The sequence below is a fragment of the Silene latifolia genome, chromosome Y, assembly GCF_048544455.1.
Source record: "Silene latifolia isolate original U9 population chromosome Y, ASM4854445v1, whole genome shotgun sequence".
Lineage (NCBI taxonomy): Eukaryota > Viridiplantae > Streptophyta > Magnoliopsida > Caryophyllales > Caryophyllaceae > Silene > Silene latifolia.
This window is the reverse complement of record NC_133538.1, coordinates 231,525,102-231,545,170: the sequence shown is the minus strand read 5'-3', so window position 1 is coordinate 231,545,170 and position 20,069 is coordinate 231,525,102.

Sequence of the window (20,069 nt, the reverse complement as noted above, 5' to 3'; positions counted from 1 at the left end):
AACCCTCTATTATCCCAAAAATGCTGAATGAAAATGTTTTTTTTTTGGATATTCTACGGTGTACCCCTGAGTTTTTCGGTTTTTTATGTTGTACCCCTCCTTTTATTTAATTCTACATTGTACCCCTAAATTTCTTATATATTCTCCATCGTAACCTCGTTTAACTCTCTATTAACTTCACTATCAAACGACCGTACTTTGACCTTTATTCTGACTTATTAATGTTGTATCACCATTCTATACGAAAAACATCACAAATCACTTATAATAAGCATCAACTACTATTAAAAACATCTGCTATGATTCATAACATGATAATGGAGAGTTTTGAACTTTTAGTTAGTTTCGTATACTATTTCTTGGGCTACTGAGTAATTCGGCGAATTAATAAGTAAATGAGTAGGTTATCAAGTAATTGGAATGATAAATAGATAATTTAATAGGTCATTTAAGAAACTAAGTTAGTAATGACAATAAATAAGGTCATGGTATATAATAATTTATAGAGTTTAAGTTTAAGGGTACACCATAGAATATAAAAAAAGGAGGGGTATAACATAGAAAACCGAAAACCACAAGGGTACACCGTAGAATATCATTTTTTTTTTAAGTTCTTTTGTTGAATTATTGACTCAACCTAAATATGTTACGACACTTCTAAATAAATGGGTTATTCGTGTTGGGTTCGTGTCAACAGAACTCAACCCTAACCCGACCCATTTATGTTTTGCGTCTTGTCTGTATCAACCTAATTACTTAAATGGGTCACAACGTCTTGACCCTAACCCGCTAAATTCGCATTAGGTTCGTGTTTTCGGGTCGGGTCAATAATTGCCGCCTCTAATTGAATGAACACACTACCACATATCCATACATTTGCGTTTCTACCTTCTAATGAATCATCACTGATATGATTGATCTATAATACCTTGTAAGACTGTTTTAATTTAGGACTTCTCATAACCTCCTTTTATTTCTACCTCTATTTTAATCGGACGTGAGAGCCGTCTTAAGTTAAGACTGTCTTAAACAAGAAATGGTGATCTAATTTGTTGGCGCACATTGTTTATCATACATACAATGGTTAAATCAGTTTTTTCGGAGAGTACACAGCATTTTGTAGCATATCAGTTGCGATTTCTTAGGTCGAATATTTGCTCCACTGCAACCATTAAACTCCATTTGGCTTTCTTCACGAGGAAAACTACGAATAAACGCGTGATTAATACGAGTATTAGCATAAGATTTTAGACAATAATTGAAGGTAAATAACGCAAGGCTTTGGATAGTGTCTGATTTTTAACGAGAACTTTTTAAGTCGAGAATTGCTCAAATAAATGAGGTTATTGAAAGTATGTAATCCCTTGACTAGGGTGGTTATTCTCATTTCAATATATAAGCATTACAAAGATATTGTTCACAAATGGTTAGCTATATTCAAGGCTAATAATCCTAACAAATCAACTAAATAATATACATGCTTATAATAGAAATATACATATCAACAAGATATTGACTAATACACCCTCGCAGTCGGAACGGGAGCAGAGCAAACGCTAAGACTGATACGAAACCGAGTAAATAAGTGCTTGGGAAGACCTTTAGTAAATATATCCGCATATTGGTATTCAGCTGGAACGTGGAGAACCTTGACTAAGCCAAGTCGGACTTTTTCCCGAACAAAATGAATGTCAATTTCGATATGATTAGTCCTTTGTTGTTGCACAGGGTTGCCGGATAGATAAACCGCGGAGACATTGTCGCAATAAATGAGACTGGCACGTGAGATGGGAACGTGAAGTTCGAAGAGTAAATTACGTAGCATTACTCGTCTCTAAGAATCGCATTTGCAACGCTCGATACTCGCTTCCGCTTCATGTTTGGATTTAGATAAGGTAGGTTGGCGTTTGGATGACCAATAGACCAAATTGTTACCAAGAAAGACACAGTAGCCGGAAGTGGATCGTCGTGAGTCGGGACAACCGGCCCAATCCGCATCAGAATAGGCGGTAAGATCATGCGAGGACGACTTTGAGAGGGTGAGGCCAAGATCAATAGTTCCTTTAATATATCGTAAAATGCGTTTGAGGAACTGGAGATGTGGCTCACGAGAGGCGTGCATAAACAAACAAACCTGCTGAACGGCATAAGTAATATCGGGCCTAGTAATAGTTAAATATTGGAGGGCACCAGCTAGGCTTCGATACAACGTAGAGTCCGGTAGTAAGGGACCAGCCGTGGAAGACAACTTCGCGCCAGGTTCAACAGGAGTACTAACGGAATTGAAAGAACCCATGTTGGCGCGTTTGAGGATGTCGCGGGCATACTGGGCTTGAGATAGAAATAAACCGTGAGCATGACGTAATACTTGATGAATCCCAAGAAAATGATTAAGTTTCCCAAGATCAGTCATGGCAAATTCGGACGATAGTGCTCGGATAATTTGTCGAAGAAAGGAGTCACTCGAAGCTGTTAAAACAATATCATCGACATACAATAAAAGATAAGCGGTTTGATTACCATTTTTATAGATGAACAAGGATTGATCACATATGCTACTTCGGAAACCCCGTGACTGAATAAATGTCGCAAACCGATGATACCAAGCCCGCGGAGCTTGCTTTAAACCATATAAGGACTTACGAAGGCGACACACATGATGCGGAGTAGAGGGGTTGACAAATCCGGGCGGTTGATGCATAAAAACAGTTTCAAGGAGATCGCCATGTAAAAACGCATTTTTGACATCTAATTGATGAATTGGCCAAGAACGAGAAGTAGCTAAATTGAGCACGGTCCGAATAGTGGTAAGCTTAACCACCGGACTGAATGTTTCATCGCAATCGATGCCAACTTGTTGGCACTTTCCATTAACCACAAGGCGAGCTTTATACCGCTGTAAAGAGCCATCCGACTTAAATTTATGGCAAAATAACCAGTGGCACCGAATTACAGGGGCATCGCGAGGACGCGGAACCAATTCCCACGTATTATTGTCAATTAAAGCACGGTATTCAGTGGCCATAGCGGCATTCCAGTTAGGGTCCTGGAGGGCTAGTTTGGGGGACTTGGGAAGAGGTGATATGATGGGGGAAGTGGTGGTAGCAACCATGTTGGGTTTAAAAATACCGTGCATAGCACGAGTACTCATGGTATGTTGTCGGGGTGCTGGTTGTGGGGGACGGGTGGTGGTGGTGGTGGGGATGGAGTGGGGGGTGGGGGAGACAGCGGAGGGGGGGGGGGACGAAGTGGGAACAGTGGAGGGGGAAACAGGGGGCGGGGAAACAGGGGAATGTGGAGTGTGAGGAGAGGCAGGAGATCATGGGGAGTGTGGGTTAGGTGGGTTGCTGTCCGGAGTGGAAACGGGTCGGGTAAGGGCATCAATGAGGGTGGGTGGCAGGGAGGTTAGGGTCGGGTCACTGGATATAGATGGGTCGGGTGTGGTGGATGAGGCGAAGGGGAAGACGGTTTCGTCAAACGTGACATGATGCGAGATAATGAGTTTGCCACTGGAGATATCGTAACATTTGTAACCACGGAACTCTTGCGGTATCCGAGGAAGACACATTTGGTGGATCGTGGGGCAAGTTTGGAGGAAAGATTGGGGTAGCACACATAACCAAAAACACGGAGATGGGAGTATGAGGAAATTTTGTGGAATAAGGCGGAAGTGGGTGAGCGGAAATGGAGGATTTTGGTAGGCAAGATATTATGTAGGTGTACCGCCGTGTGTAAGGCATCGACCCAAAATTCAGACGGTGTTGATGAATGGTGAAGTAAGGGTAAAAGAATTTCATTGATACGGCGTATCATACGCTCAGTTTTGCCGTTTTGGGAGGAGGTTTGAGGACACGAGAATCGAAAAATGAGGCCATTATTATTTGCAAAATTGAGGAATTCATTATTGTCAAATTCGCGGCCTAAATCACATTAAAAAGCTTTAATAGATCGTTGGAATTGCGTGGTGACATATTTTCGAAAATTCAGAATTTTAGTGAAGGTTTCGGATTTAAATTTTAATGGATATACCCAAACAAATTTTGTGAAATTATCGATTAGGATTAAGTAATATTTGTAACCGGCTTTGCTTGTAATGGGTGAAGTCCACAAGTCGCTATGAACGATATCAAAAGGGGCGAGACTAGTAGAAGTGGAATCAATAAAAGGCAAGCGTCTGTGTTTACTAATTTGACAAGAATGACACAAAGACGAATTTATTTTGCTACTACAATCAATACTTGACTTGGACTTAAGAAAACTTAAAATGTTGGCACCCGGATGACCAAGACGGGAATGCAAAACGTCGGAAGAGAAGGCAAGGAGGTGCGGGCTTGCCTTGGATGGCGTCGAGGAGGGCTCGGTTGAAACTGGGTAAAGGTCATCGTCACTATTGCTCCTCATTATCAGATTCCCATTCGCTAAATCCTTCACGGAAAAACCACACGGGTCAAATTCAACGGAAACGTTACTGTCTTTGGTAAATTGGCGAACAGATATGAGGTTTTAATTATTTTAGGAGTGTATAGAACATTGTGAAGGTGTAAGGTCTTATTGGGGCTTGCTAGGTAAGTGGTTCCGGAACCGAGAACTAGAATGCTAGCACCATTACTGACGTAAATAGAATTAATTATGCTTAAATTGAGTGGGAAACGAAACATACCTGCATCCGCGCTCAAATGAGACGAAGCACCCGTGTTCATATAGAAGGGACCCGGAGAATAAGGCTGCGGCTGTATCTGAAGAGCCGCAAATACCTGAGCCAAATCCGTGTGTTGCTGCTGCTGCTGCTGGCTCTCATCAGAAGCCACATGAGCCTGTCCAAAAGGAGAACCAGGCTGGCGAGGAGTGCCACGATTAGAAGCAGACCGAGGAGTAGGGGATTGGGCAATAGCTGGCCAAGGCTGCCACGGGCCACTCCAACCCGGAAAGGTGGGATACGAACATGGTGGCGGGGGTCCAAGGAGCGGGCCAGCTAGTCATAGGTCCCCACGAAAAACCTTGCGGAGGAGAAATCGTGAAAGGCAAAGACTTGGAGTGATTCTTGCTGCCACCATTAGTACCACCCTTGTGGTGACCACGCTTGCCATTGTTTCCGCGTTTATTGTTGCACGAAGTGACAGAGGGCTCCTCCCAATTGCGTGTTTCGGCGGCCGGGGCAGAGGAAGCAACGAGATCCGTGACATCGTCGCGGCTAGACTGTCTATGGTTCTCGAGTTCAATCATACTGCGAGCAGTCTCGAAATTAGGCAGTGTTTGATTGGTGTACGCGGCCACCGTGTCGTATTCTTTAGGTAGACCACGGACCATTTGAAGAACCAATCTTTGATCGGTGATGGCAGCGCCGACATCCTTTAACTGACCGAAAAGCTCACGAAGCCGTTGACAATAGGCATCGAAGGATGGGAATTTCGTAAGTTTGAGATTGTGAAACTCGCTTTCGAGGCTAACAGCACGAGCGCCCTTGTTGTTAAGAAAAATATTCTTAACGCGATCCCAAGCTTCTTGGGCAGTGGACTCGGCTTCAAGGACACGGGGCAACAAATCGTCATACATCCTGCCGTATATCCACTGTAATACGTGGGCATCGATCTCATACCACGCCGCATACAGTGGGTCGGTCTTGGCAGGGGCTTTCGTGCCATCAATGTGGTGCAACACCTTGTATCCGCGTGCATGAAGCGTAAATAGATTGACCCATGACGCGTAGGATACTTTGGCACCGTCTAAGACACGAACTTTGTTTTGTATGTTCGTGACGGTATAGACAGGGTGATGTAGATACCCAGTATCTGCTAAGACTCCAACAAACACCCGATGATTATCGGAATATAACATGTTTTGGAATCGCGGCGTTTGATCGACAGTTTGTGTACAACTTTACGTCGGAAAACTTAAAACGATTTCGAAAATAAAACATTTCAAAACATTTCAAAAATACCTGGAGTGTTTAATGCACGACGACGGGGTCGCGATGACACTAACTAGAGTCAAAACCGACACCAGACCAAAAACCGACTCAAAAATTCAAATCCCGACTCCAACAACGAGTCAAACCGAGTCAACCACCAAAAACAAAACATTTCAAACCTTCTACCTTAAGTTTTCCAGGATTTATGTTTGGTCAAGTACCAAACATATGACTACAAAATCTAGAATAGAACAAATCATGATTACATTTGTGTGAAAGCGACAACACACCTCGAAGACCCGCGACGTGGCTCGCGCCTCTTTGAGCAGCCCAAGTGGCCACGTCGCTCAAAACTCACACAACCACTCATTTCCCTATAAATATCCCTCAAATGCCCCCCATTTGAGACTTACGCGAGTGTCCGCCCCCTCTTTTCTCCCTTAAAATTCTCGACTCGACTTCTTAAGTCACAATCCAACGCGTATTTACGACCTACCGATCGTAAATACAGGCCTTACAAATTGGTTGGTACCGTCATCGTGCATTAAATCACTTGACCGACCACTTCGACCACTACACCGTCACTAATCTTAAAACACTCTTTTTACTTACCAAAACGGTTTTAAACCGAGTTTTTTCCGACCAAACGAGTTGTTACACTTACGTCGGTCACTCGCCATAACCAAACATGTAAGTATGAGGGTGTAAAAATCCTATTTTTATCATGTTTTCATTTGTTTCATGACTATAACATGCTAAAACGTGCATAACATGAACCAAAACATTGGATAAACGAGCCAAAACTGATTTTTGGCCTGAGACAGAAGCCCCTTAGGTTGCAGGCTTACCCGCGCCTAAATGGGGTGTTCAGGTCAGAGATCAACCGTGTTTGTTCTCGTCTTTCCCCTTTAATTCATTTTCATATTTGTAATCGGTTTTAACCATTTCAAATATTTTCAAACCTTTTTTATTTCATTTTATTTGTTTTAACCATAAAACATTTTTCACCCTTGATTCCTCATACCATGACGGTTAAATCCGTGTTTCGGTCATAATATTTGGTTAATGACATTTAAAAGGTATTAAAACCTTTTATTTCATTTCTTTACATTTTGGGAGGTATTTCAAAGCCTCTCATCGTTTCTTTACATTTTCAAAATAAACATATTAGTCACCAACACAAAGTCATCCTTGGTTCTATATACCATGCCGGATTTTAACCCGGGTACGATGATGAATATCGACTAATTATATTCGAATGAACTTAAAACAACTAGTTCATAATTATTTTCAAAATTATTCATGTCAAGCTTGTCAAGTCGAACCCGACACCGAATATTATCAAAATAATGATGATTATTCGGGTCTTGTTCTTCAAATCAACAAATGCGGTCTAAACGACCTTTTCAAACCAAATCGGGTTCAAATAACCATTTCTCAACACGTTTGATAACGTTTTCAAAAGGTCAGAACACGACATATAACCGTAGGCTGACCCGCGCCTCAAGCAGGCCTTTTCTTTCTCATTTTCAAAACCAGGGGGAGGCCCCTTGTATCGCCGGCTGGCTCGCGCCTCATGTAGCCGTCTGGTATAGGGCCTGTTCCCTTTCCAGCATTAATCTAGGACGATCCCGACTCCGGTTAGCCCGAATATAAGACGGATCAGATGACTATTTGTATATTCAAAATCACATTTGCAAAATGCCTTTTTAAGACAAATGGATAACGTTATGCACCCTAAACCTAATACGGTAAATGGATGTTTAATTTCCATCTTGCATGCAAATCAATCATTAATCCAACTCGACATCTTATACTTGATACTTGATTAAATCAACCGACTTAGAAAGCGCTCACATGTTAGGTTTAAATTATTGGATGCGCATTCATGCATTTAAACCGTTTTATCAACTTTTGCATTCAACCAACCAAGATCGATCAGTAGAGGCCGCTACCGCGGGCGGGATTGGGTGTCTGATTAAAGGGCTTCCCAATACGTGCCTTCACCTCTTACTCAGAAACTTTGGATAGTGGACGACCTTATCCAGGGCGTACGAGAGTCATTCTAGAGATAGGATGCTAAAGAGGGACGATTTCCTTATCTTTAGTACCTATGTCAAACGCTGCTTTGTGCTTCGATTTGACCGAGGTATAAAGTGGATTTCGAACGGGTTCCAAGCATCCCACAAATGCTTGGTGGCGACTCCGAACATCTCTAATCGTTTCGAGACCCTTACCGAGACGAAATCGACCGATCTAAAACGATCCGGTCGAAAGCATTTTTACGCCGCCGAGCGTGGCTTTAAATAGACCGCTGCATGTCCACAGATTGGCTTGGCGTGCAGGTGGCCCGTGAATACGGATGGTAGGTGGCCCAAATCCATAGACCGAGACGTGGCCCATGTCCACATATTTGGCGACTCCGCTGGGGAAATCTAGGACACCTACGTCTTTGTGATCCCTAGATGGTGAGACTCGAACGAGGTTTTGGTTGGAATGCATTAATTGATATTAAGGTCACAGTCGGGTTCCTTGTCCGGGCCCACAACCTAACCCTTTTCGAACAATTGGCTCGTCTCGTCAGCGTGAGTTTTCTCATCCCCGCGTTTCGAATCCCGATTGAGTCAAGAATACCATTGACGTTACACATTTCTGTTTCGTCAAAGAGCTTTCACCACTTTCGAGCACAAGCCTGGGGCACCCTCCTTACACATTTTGTTTGGATTGGTATCTCTCTCGCAAATCGGGGTTTGATTGCTTGGTGTGTAACCCTCTCTCTTAAGCCAAAACCCGTGTCAGCATAATGCATAATATAATGAACTGCGAGTGCATATGTGCTACTTGATCATAATTCCTTCCGTGTCATTTTCAAAAATTTCAAAATCACCTTTTTGCGCCGTTATAACGACCGTTTCAAACCTCGGTCTTTCGCCGACCGTTACACGCCTTTCTAGGCCGTCGTAATGACAATTTTCAAACCCGGTTTTTATAACCATTTCAACACGCCTCTCTAGGCCGTCGTAATGACGATTTTCAAACCCGGTTTTTACAACCATTTCAACACGCCTTTCTAGGCCGTCGTAATGACGATTTTCAAACCTGTTTTTTAGAGCCGTTTCAACTAGCCTTTCTAGGCCGTCGTAATGACGATTTTCAAACCCGGTTTTTCACAACCATTTCAAATCACCTTTTTACGCCGTTATAATCGCCGCGTTTAGACACGGATTTTAACCCGTTTCGCGCCGACAATGGCTCTTTCAAAACCCGAGAAAAGCACACACCCTTTTCTCGAGACACTTTCGAGATCCCGAGGACCATGCACCGTCCCCGAGACCTCTTCAAACATTTCAAACTCGATTTTCAAAACATACGATTTTGAATTTCAAAACCATCTTTGGAAACAATACACTGTTTTCCGAGCCGACTCAAACTCAAAACCGACTTTTGCAAATAAACTTAAGACAACCGTTTCAACTGATCGACTTGCGGAGATATCTATCTTCGGAAGCCGTCCACAAAGCGACGAATGAATCTTTTTGAAAATTTCTATTTTCGAAAACTTCAGTCCACCATTCCAATTTCGCCTCGTGTCTATCGAGTCAAAGCAAACGTACTATGGGTCTTTACTTATGAGTCATCTCACCATGAGACCCGTCCAATGGCGTCGCGCCGTTATGTTGAACTCGTGTCAAAAGTTTGGTCAACACCGTCACGTCATAAATCGAGTCAGCACCGAGGAACCATACACGGTCACCCTCGTCTTGTTGAGTCTGATCTTTGTCTCGTCCTTTGCGTTGCCTGCGTTCAGTCTTTGAACCGTGTCAGATTGAGTTGTAATGTGAGCCGTTTTTCTGCCTCAGAGCCATGGCCCCGTCTTCAACTTCATCTGTCAACAACAACAACAATGATAACAACAGAGATGTCACGACTGGTCAACTAGCCAGCCTGCTCACCGCTCTTAAGGTCACCCTGCATCGCGTCGAGACCCGTATCGACGCCGTGGAAAACAAGGAAACTGGATAACATAATACTCCACCTCTGACTGAAACTCAGAAGAGGCTAAAGCTCTTGGAAGAATAGCTCCTATCCCGGGGTAACAATATCCATCTTGAGAACAACCGAAGGTTCGAACCTGTTGGGGATTAATTACCCGACAACTTTACCCTAACTAATGTGCCTAAGTTCAAAGGAGTGGAGGACCCGCTCAATCATATCCGTGCCTTCAAAGACTACATGGCCATTAAAGGGGTCAAATAGGAACTTTTCACCTGGATCTTTCCGTCCTCTTTGAAACCGATCCCTCGCCAGTGGTACTACTCCCTTGATCCGAAAAACCTTACTACTTGGGATGAGGTCGCAGTTGAATTCGCCAAACAATACGCTGACAATGTTGAAATCCAAGCCAATACCCGTACTCTTGAGGTTCTAACCCAGAACGATAAGGAAGGGTTCACCGAGTTCTTAACCCGTTGGAGAAGGGTGAGTACTCAATTGGTCAGTAAACCGAGTGAATCAACTTTGGTGGAAAATTTCGTCAACAATATCCGCCCAGTGTATGCCAACTTACTGAGGTATCAAAATATTAAGACCTTCCAGGATCTGCAAATTCTGGGGACGCGCATTGAAGATGACCTCCGGAAGGGTGTCTTGGCCAAGACTACTGGCAGAGGCTACTAAGGATCCACCTCAACCGGATCCCGCCCTTACGGCCAAACGAACAAGATTGATGAGGTCAACCTCGTTGAACCATCTGCTAAGAGAGCTGAGCACCCCCAGAGAGTGTTCACTAATATAGGGTCAAATTACGCAAGTGCTCTGAAGAGGCTCATGGACCAGGGAAAGTTACAAACAATCGGACCCACCCCGGATCCGACCGATGCTAAGAAATCCCGCTTCTGGAACCCCAATGCCTACTGTCAGTACCATCAAGGGAAGGGGCATGATACTGAAACCTGCTTCAAACTCAAACACATCATCCAAGACATGATTGAGAATGGGGATTTGCCTTTACCCCCACCGACTAAGCCAAACAACAAAACAAACCCTCTAGGAATCCACGTCATCTCCGACGATGAGCCAACTTTGGACTGCTCACACCTCATTCTGCCAGTTGATGACGAGGTGAATGCCTTGGAGAAGGATCCCTCGGACGAGGTATTCGTGTTCAGTGCCGCCATCATGCTCACTATGTTCCAACAGGTCGAGGAAGCCATAGCCAGTCTCTCCGAGAGGATCACCAGACTTGACGATGCCTACCGTCGACTTATCTTCAATCCTCCACCGCCACGCCCGAGGGAGAGTCCTCCGAGCGTCCAAAACTACCCGCACCAGGACGGATTGCTCCCGCGACCATTCTGGCATGCACCTCACAATAATCAACCCTACAATAATCAACCCCACAAAAACTACCCCAACAAAAATTACCCTCACAAAAACTACTCACCAAGGAATACCCCTCCAAGGTGCCTTCGAGATCCTGAAATCAATGGCATTTGGAGAGATGATGTTGAACATGTCTACCTTGTCCCAGAGAAAGAGAAACGGGCGAAAGAGATCGGCCACCTTACCCGGTCCGAACGCCCCTATCAAAACCCGAACAATCCAACGGTCGTTCCAACAACGAACGACCAAGTTGTCCCGGAAGTAGACACTCAACCAAGGGCTCTTGAGAATTCAATCCTCAAGCAGCTTCAGAAGGCGAAAGCCGAAATCTTAATCTGGCAACTGATCGCAACGTCCTTTGAGTATCGACAGGCTTTGCTACAGGCCTTGGAAAAGTTAATCGTGCCCTCCACCTCTTCCCCTGAAAAAAAAGTGGTGCATATGACAAGGGACGCCCCTGACTTGAACAACCTAGTCATCTTTTCCGACGAAGATATCCCTCCCTTCGTAGCCAATCATAACCTTGCCCTGTACATCACCGTACAATGCCTCAAGAAGAATGTGCCCATGGTCCTTGTAGATGACGAATCCGCGGTTAATGTCATTCCCCTCAAGACTGCTCACAAGCTGGGTATTAAGGAAGCTGATTTGATCCCAACGAATCAAGGAGTACGCGCCTACGACGGCACTCGTCGCAAGGTCGCGGGGCTCATCACTCTGACCGTCGCAACCGGACCACTGGAAAGACAAAACAGTTTTCAGGTGGTCGACATCGACGCCTCCTTCAATATGATCCTGGGACGTCCCTGGATTCACGCCGTCAAGGCGGTTACCTCAACTCTCCACCAGAAGATTAGGGTCCCCTTCAACGGGAAAACAATCACAATTCCTGCTTCCCCGATCAAAGCTGTCATGAGAAAGGGAATAGCCTCCCAGACCATTGAGGAAGATGATAATGAAATGTGGGGATTCCAAACCGTGAATGCCATAACTGATGAATCAACACCCTTTGATTGTGATTCGTTTGCCAACCTCACAATCAATCGTATCATGATGCGCCAGGGTTACTTCCCGGGTTTGCCCCTCAATCCACTGAAGAGCACCTTACCTCCCTTGAAACAGGCTAAGGTCCCCAACATTCCCTTCGGGATGGGATATGAACCTACCGATGAAGATATCCTGGAGATGAACCTCCTAGTTCGAAAACGCAAGAAGCACGGAGTTATCCTCAGTCCCTATCATCTGACCCTCAACGGATACTTTATCCCCGAGGGAGAGTCAGAGCTCTACCATGCCTTCCCGGAGCCGATCTATGACTATGTGGCCAAGGCTAAGTACCCGGGTGTGGAAGTCTTCCAGGACTGCTACTTCATCCCTGACAACACCGAAGCTGCATCAACCGAGTCTAAGCCGTCGCCATGCCTCGATGGACAAGCTATCACTCTCCTCTTTGGGAAAGATAACATCAAGCGCCTCGACTATGAGGACATAATCAACATCGCCCTGAAGGACAATCAATTTGACCCAACCGCCTTGATCTCCGACACTGACCCGGAGAAAGCTACACAGGGTTGGAGGAAGACCGTCAAGTGGACCGATCGCCAAGGCCGCATTCTCAAGATCACAACTGGAGAAGGCCCTATGTTCAAGGAGGGAAGTGAAGAAGAATCTGAATCTGAGTCTGAGTCGGAGTCAGAGTATGTCGTAGCTCCTAACACTCCTGATGCCCAGTCAAGTTCCCCTTCCCACTGTTCTATCACAAAGTCGTGGCTGATTCAGAGGCTGAGTCTACTAGGGTCACCCCCACTCCCATGAAAGGTGACAACCTGGAGCCTGTCCCAGGGGCCACCTCCTCTGCTGTGTCGCCTCTGACTGACCACGAGATGTCTGTCCTTTCCGAGCTTTTCGCCCGTGTCAACTTAATGAACGCTAAGTTTGCTTATGACTCATCTCAATTTAACGGCAATGCAATTCTGAATAACTATGAGAAATTTGACTTGAGTGACTACCCACCTCACCTAGCCAAATAACTTGACAAAAGGGAAACCAGAACCCCCATCATTGAGGAGACCGAGCCTATTAACGTAGGAACCAACAACTCTCCTCAAGAACTTAGGATAGGGACAACCCTGGACCCCTCGGAAAGACAACAGTTCATTGACCTCCTACACGAATACAAGATGTGTTCGCCTGGTCCTACAGAGACATGCCTGGGATTGACAGGGACATTGCAGAGCATCGGATACCTATTAAACCCGTAGCTAAACCCGTGAAACAGAAGCTACGCCGAATGCGTCCTGAATGCGCCCTGAAAATCAAGGAAGAAGTGGACAAACAGTTCAAGGCTGGGTTCATCAAAATGTCTGAATACTCCGACTGGGTGGCCAACATTGTGCCCGTACCAAAGAAAGACGGAAGAATTCGGGTTTGCGTCGACTTCAGGGATCTGAACAAGGCTAGTCCTAAGGACGACTTCCCTTTGCCTCATGTTGACATTCTGGTGGACAATACCGCCGAGCACGCCCTTCTATCATTCGTGGATGGGTATGCCGGGTACAACCAGATTAAAATGGCGGAGGAAGACATGCACAAGACAGCATTCACTACACAGTGAGGGTACATATTGCTACACGGTCATGCCCTTCGGCCTCATCAACACAGGCGCAACCTATCAAAGAACCGCTACCACTCTCCTACATGATATGATGCACAAGGAGGTAGAGGTGTATGTTGATGACTTGATTGTCAAATCAAAAGAATGGGCCAGCCACATCAGTGCCCTCCGGAAATTCTTCGCTCGTCTGCGGAAATATAACATGAGACTAAATCCTCAGAAGTGTGCATTCAGGGTCACCTCCGAAAAACTCTTGGGACATGTCGTCAGCAAAAGAGGCATTGAGATTGATCCAACCAAAATCAAAGCCCTTCAACAAATGCCTCGGCCTAAGAACGAGAAGGAGATTCGGGGATTTCTCGGTCAGGTCTAATACATCAGCCGCTTCATTGCCAAGCTCACCATGATTTGTGAACCAATCTTCAAGAAGCTTCGCGCCTCCGATCACACCGATTGGGATGACGATTGTCAAAAGGCCTTCGACAGGATAAAGGAAATCCTATCCAAACCTCCTGTCCTCATGCCACCTCAACCGGGGATTCCTTTATCCCTATACCTGACTGTTACCGACACAGCCATTGGAGCAATGTTAGCACAAACAGTCGGCGGCGAAGAACGAGCCATCTACTACATCAGCAAAAAGTTCATTGAGTACGAGACGAGGTATACCCAACTAGAGAAGACATGCCTTGCCCTAGTATGGTCAACAAAGAAGCTACGGCATTACATGCTCAGCTACACGGTCCACATCTACTCCAAGATGGACCCGGTTAAATATATCTTCAAAAAACCCAGACTAAATGGAAGGCTGTCTAGGTGGACACTCATGCTGTCCGAGTTCGATCTCAAATTTGTACCCCTCAAGGTTATCAAGGGAAGAGCAGTTGCCGATTTCCTAGCAGAGAACCCCGTCAACGAGGATCCAACGACCGATACATGGTCACTTCCTGACGAAGACATCCTTTGTGCCGATTTTGACGCATGGGATCTATACTTCGACGATGCATCTAATCTGAGAGGCTTCGGGGTAGCAATCCTTCTAATATCACCGGAGGGAGAACATGTTCCGATCTCGGTCAAGCTGGACTTTGCCGTCACCAACAATGTCGCTGAATATGAAGCATGTCTCATCGGCCTGCAAGCAGCCATCACACTTGGCATCAAGAGACTGAGGGTCCACGGCGATTCCTCGCTCATCATCAATCAGGTGTCCGGATCATGGAAAATCCGATCTGACAGCTTAGCTCCCTACCGAGCGAAAATCAATCAAGAGGCCGAGTTCTTCGATCAAGTTGATTACTTCCATCTGCCACGAGAGGAAAATCAATTTGCTGATGCCCTGGAAAAACTTTCCGTGCTCGTCAACATACCTGACGACATGACATCGATGCCCCTATGTGTCGAGAGAAGAAGCGAGCCAGCTCACGTTTGTGCCATCAACGACGACGAGGAAAGCCATGATGAACCTTGGTACCAAGCCATCCTCAACTACAAAACCAAAAATGAATTCCCTCCCAACTCTGATCAAACAGGACAAAGAGTCATCCGTTTACTTGCATCACAATTCGTGATAAACCAAAATCAACTATACAAAAGAACACCCCAAGGAATTCTCCTCCTTTGCATTGACCATCACAAAGCCAAAAAAGTCATGGGAGAGGTTCACGACGGAGAATGTGGCCCTCACATGAGTGCAATGATGCTTACCCGGAAAATCATGCGGCTAGTTACTACTGGACCACCATGGAAGCTGATTGCCGTAACTACGTCAAACATTGCCACAATTGCCAGATCTTCGACAATATACAACACATACCACCATCCCTTTTATACACCATGACCTCACCCTAACATTTCTCAACCTGGGGCATCGACATCATCGGGAAAGTCAACCCGGTAGGCACTAAGGGGCATTGCTTCGTCCTCGTCGCCATCAACTACTTCACCAAATGGGTGGAAGCACAGTTATATGCAGTCTTGACCGCCAAAAAAGTGGCCAAGTTCATCCAGAACAACATCATCTGCCGACATGGGGTACCCCATGAAATCATCAGCGATCAAGGCTCTCACTTCCGGGCGGAAACTCAGGCCTTGCTGGACAAATACAAAATCAAACGACATCGATCATCCCCTTACCGTCCCCAAACCAACGATGCGGTGGAGGTAGAAAACAAAACTCTTGTCAACATTATCAAGAAAATGCAAGATAACTACCGCGATTGGCCGAGCAAACTCCCATTCGCACTCTGGGGATACCGAACCTCCATTCGTACACCGACAGGCGCCACACCTTTCTACCTAGCATATGGTATGGAGGCGGTTCAACCGGTAGAGTTAGAGGTCCCTTCTCTACGCATCCTACTGGAGAGTCAAGTCCCCGAGGCAGAATGGACCCGTCGAAGGTACGAATAACTCACTCTTCTAGATGGACGGCGACTCAACGCCTTGTACAACGTCCAGCTATACCAACGACGTATACAACGGGCATTCAACAAGAAGGTTAAACCCAGGAACATCCAGGAGGGCGACTTGGTCCTCAATTCAGTTCGAGCACCATTACCCGTCGATCCGAGGGGAAAATTCAAACCCTACTGGGCTGGGCCATACCAGGTCAAGAAAATACTTTCGGGGGGCGCAGTGAGACTAAGTGACCTAGATGGGGAGGACTTTACAAACCCGACCAACCTAGACTAACTCAATAAATACTACCCTTGAACCATAGCAACCAACGACCCAAGCCTAGTCTTACGACTAGCAACCACCTCAACCCCTTTTCAAGTCAAGTTCCTCAACGTGTTCTGATTTGAAATTGCATGTTTTATCGAGTTTAAGCTGCGGTACCTTGCCCGTTTCGAATGTCCTTTGATCTGTCAAAGGCAACATCCATTTTCACTAAAACAAAAACCCTGAACTACGAGCATGTTTTAATTTCACCTCTTCAGGTGGATACGTAGGCAGTCCCTCTTATGCATGAGGGATACAACCACAAAACCCAATTAAATTTACAAAATCTTTTGAACTACGATCATGGTTTGATTTCACCTTTTCAGATGGATACGTAGGCAGTCCTTTCTTTCAAAAGAAGGATACAACCATTCCTACAATCAAAAAACAACCTTCCCCATAATAAAAAAAAAAACATCACCCACATACAAAACATTCCCATAAAAAAAGAGAAGGGAAAACCATTCCCCTTTCCCACAAAATACAAAAATAAGCCTTTCTCCCTTCCTCACAAAATACCACTTTCCCAAGTGCAAATGTTTAGGATAATTCAAATCGAATTGCCTTCACCAAATGGATGGAAGAAACAAGCGTTCACAATTTTCGACACGGGCAATCCTCTTATTTAATTAATAATGGGAGGGATTACAATTTCAATAACAAATAAAGCTCGTCGAGTCTACAACTTGTCAAAGCTAAGGTGTCAACTAAAACACCTCACATAATAAAACTAGCACAAAACACACAATAACTAAATAGTACAACATAATAAAAAACTCACAACAATAATACAACATAATAATAAAACGGGTAATGGAGGTCTTCACTCTTCCATTCTACCTTTGCCTTTTCCCTCGGGGTACATCTTCCCCTTGTTCTTCTTGTTGGCCCGCCTAGAATGGACTTCCTCCTCCGAACGGATCTAAGACGGCGACGGCCTCCGGTCTAGCACAAGACCCCATGTTCGACCCAAAAAGAGCCCGGCCTACCATACCCTTGGGGCCGGAACTCCTCCTCTTCGGTGGTCTCATCACATCGGGGGTAGCTCCATCAACATACTCCTCAAAGAAGGCACGGTTGGCCTTGCCAACCTCTCGATACTTCAAGTCGACAACCTCGTCCTTACGAAATTTGGATCTCTCTTCCAAGGACGGAGCACGTGACCACTTGACATAAGCGGGAGTCACCCATGTCGTGGCAACGGGGTTTGGTAACTCCCTAAGCGGCCGAGTGACCCACCACCTTTCGAAGACCTCCACAAGCTCGGAGTTCCGGAAAACATTCTCTTGGACAAGATTATCTTGAGCGGGCACCTTTTGTTGACGCCCCATTTGCCTCATGAGCCTTTCGGGATAAATGAAGGAAGCAACCTTCAAACCCACCACCATCAAAGAACGAGGACTAGCACCCGAAGCGAGCAACCCCGTGAAGGACCTGAAGTGCCACCACGGCACCACCCAACGGATGTGAGGACCACCCTCCTCCACCAATCTTGCGGCCCAATAAGCCTTGGTAGAACTTCCTCATGGTAAAGTAACGGAAGGAATAAGAAGAAGAATCAACCGGAGGCTCTACATACCTTAGCCTCTCCAAGAGCCACACTTGAAGGATCCTTGGGGACTCAAATGAAGGAGCTTCTCCACAAGAGCCTTCTTTGTCCAAAGCTTGGATGATCTCTCCAAGCACCAACAATGATGGATCTCTAGCATGCTCCATTTGCTCAACCACATGAATAAGGGTCATGCTACCATAGCATTTTGGCCCCTCGTTCTTCAAAACATCAACAAAGAGGTATATATGGATAAGGCAAAAGGCAAGAGCCCTTCTCCTAGCCAGCTCCGAAGCATTGACATCTAATCGGCTTGAAAAGATGTTGATAAGAGCCAACATATCCACACCATGTGGAACAAGAAGAAAGTTGACTTGACTTGTCGACAAACCCAACATGGAACGAAATTTCTCCTTGTAGCACAACCGAGTCGGAGGAAGCACCGGAACACAACCCGACAACCCACCAATGGCTCCAACTTCTTCGGCAAGAGGACAAATTTCACCCTTCGGGAAAACGAAAACATGGTGTTTCGAATCCCAAAACCGAGAACATGCTTCAAGAAATGAAGGTTGAACCTTGACTTGACGGAGCACTAAAAATTGACCAACTCCCATACAAATGAGTTGAAACTTTTCGGGAGGCGACAAATCCCGGCACCATTGTCGCAATGCGTTCTCAAAAGCATCCATGAAATATTTTTGTGGAAGAAGAAGAAGAAGTTTTGTAGAGATGTTTTGTGTTTCAGATGATGAAACAATGAAGCGCAAACATCAATATTTATACAAAAATGGTCAACGCATTTTTCAGAAAAAAGGGAGAGCCGACTTCCATCGCCAGGTTGCTCGCGCCTCTTTCGCCCTTCCCCAGGATTCCCGCTGTTGACTTGTCTCTTTCAACTTGTGTTTTCTCCTGACACCTCAAACCTTCCGCCAGGACGCTCGCGCCTCTTCGGGATGATCCAGGACGTTTTTGTGTTGCCTCACACTCACATTTCCTTGCTTTCACGTTTTACGAAATCCGACACGGTTTCCATGACGCAGCTTTAAACATACAGATTTTTCTTTCTTTTTTTAAAGGGGGGAAGGGCTAGTCACCCCGATCCGCGACGGATCGTTTCCATGTCAGTCGAAATTCCGAAAATTTGTCGCTTTTTCGCTATTTTCCATCAAAATAAAAAAAGAAAATCGATAACACGACGTCGATTTCCCTCAAATTTCAAGCACTCACAAGTTCGAGTCTTGACCTCAAAAATCAAATACACTCGTGAAAATCTCTTTCGAAATTCATCCATGACGGTTTGAGTTTTAATTTTTCGAGTCACAAATCAATTTCGATAATTTCCGATGCAATTTAATTCAAGACACGAGTTAATTTCTCAATTTTCAAATTAATTCCTTTTATCCAAACGTGACGACTTGTCGCGGAATTTTCAAATATCATTTCAATTTTAACCTCAAGTCATCTTGGTTAATTTTGTTTTCAATCAAATGCTTTTACGTGTTTGCGTTTATGTATATGTGCTATCTGTTGCTTGTTTTCTACACTTACGATGCAGGAACTAGTGCAAAGCAAAAAGGAGAATTGACAGCCGACAATGCTCCTCCGAAACACAACACAAAAAAGCCAAAAGTCACAAAATGAACCACAATCCAAAAACACATACTCCCTCCTATTCATTTTAACCTTCCCCTTCAAAAGGGCACGCAAATTAAGGGTAGGATTATTTTATTGTAAAGTATTGTGGTGGTGTAAGGTAATTGGAGAGAGGAAAGGTATTATTGTGGGGTAATATGATTAAAATAAGTATTGTTGTGGGGTAAGGTGATTAAAATAAGATAAAGTATGAGTATTGTGGGGTATTGTTGTGGAGTAAGGTGATTAAAATATGT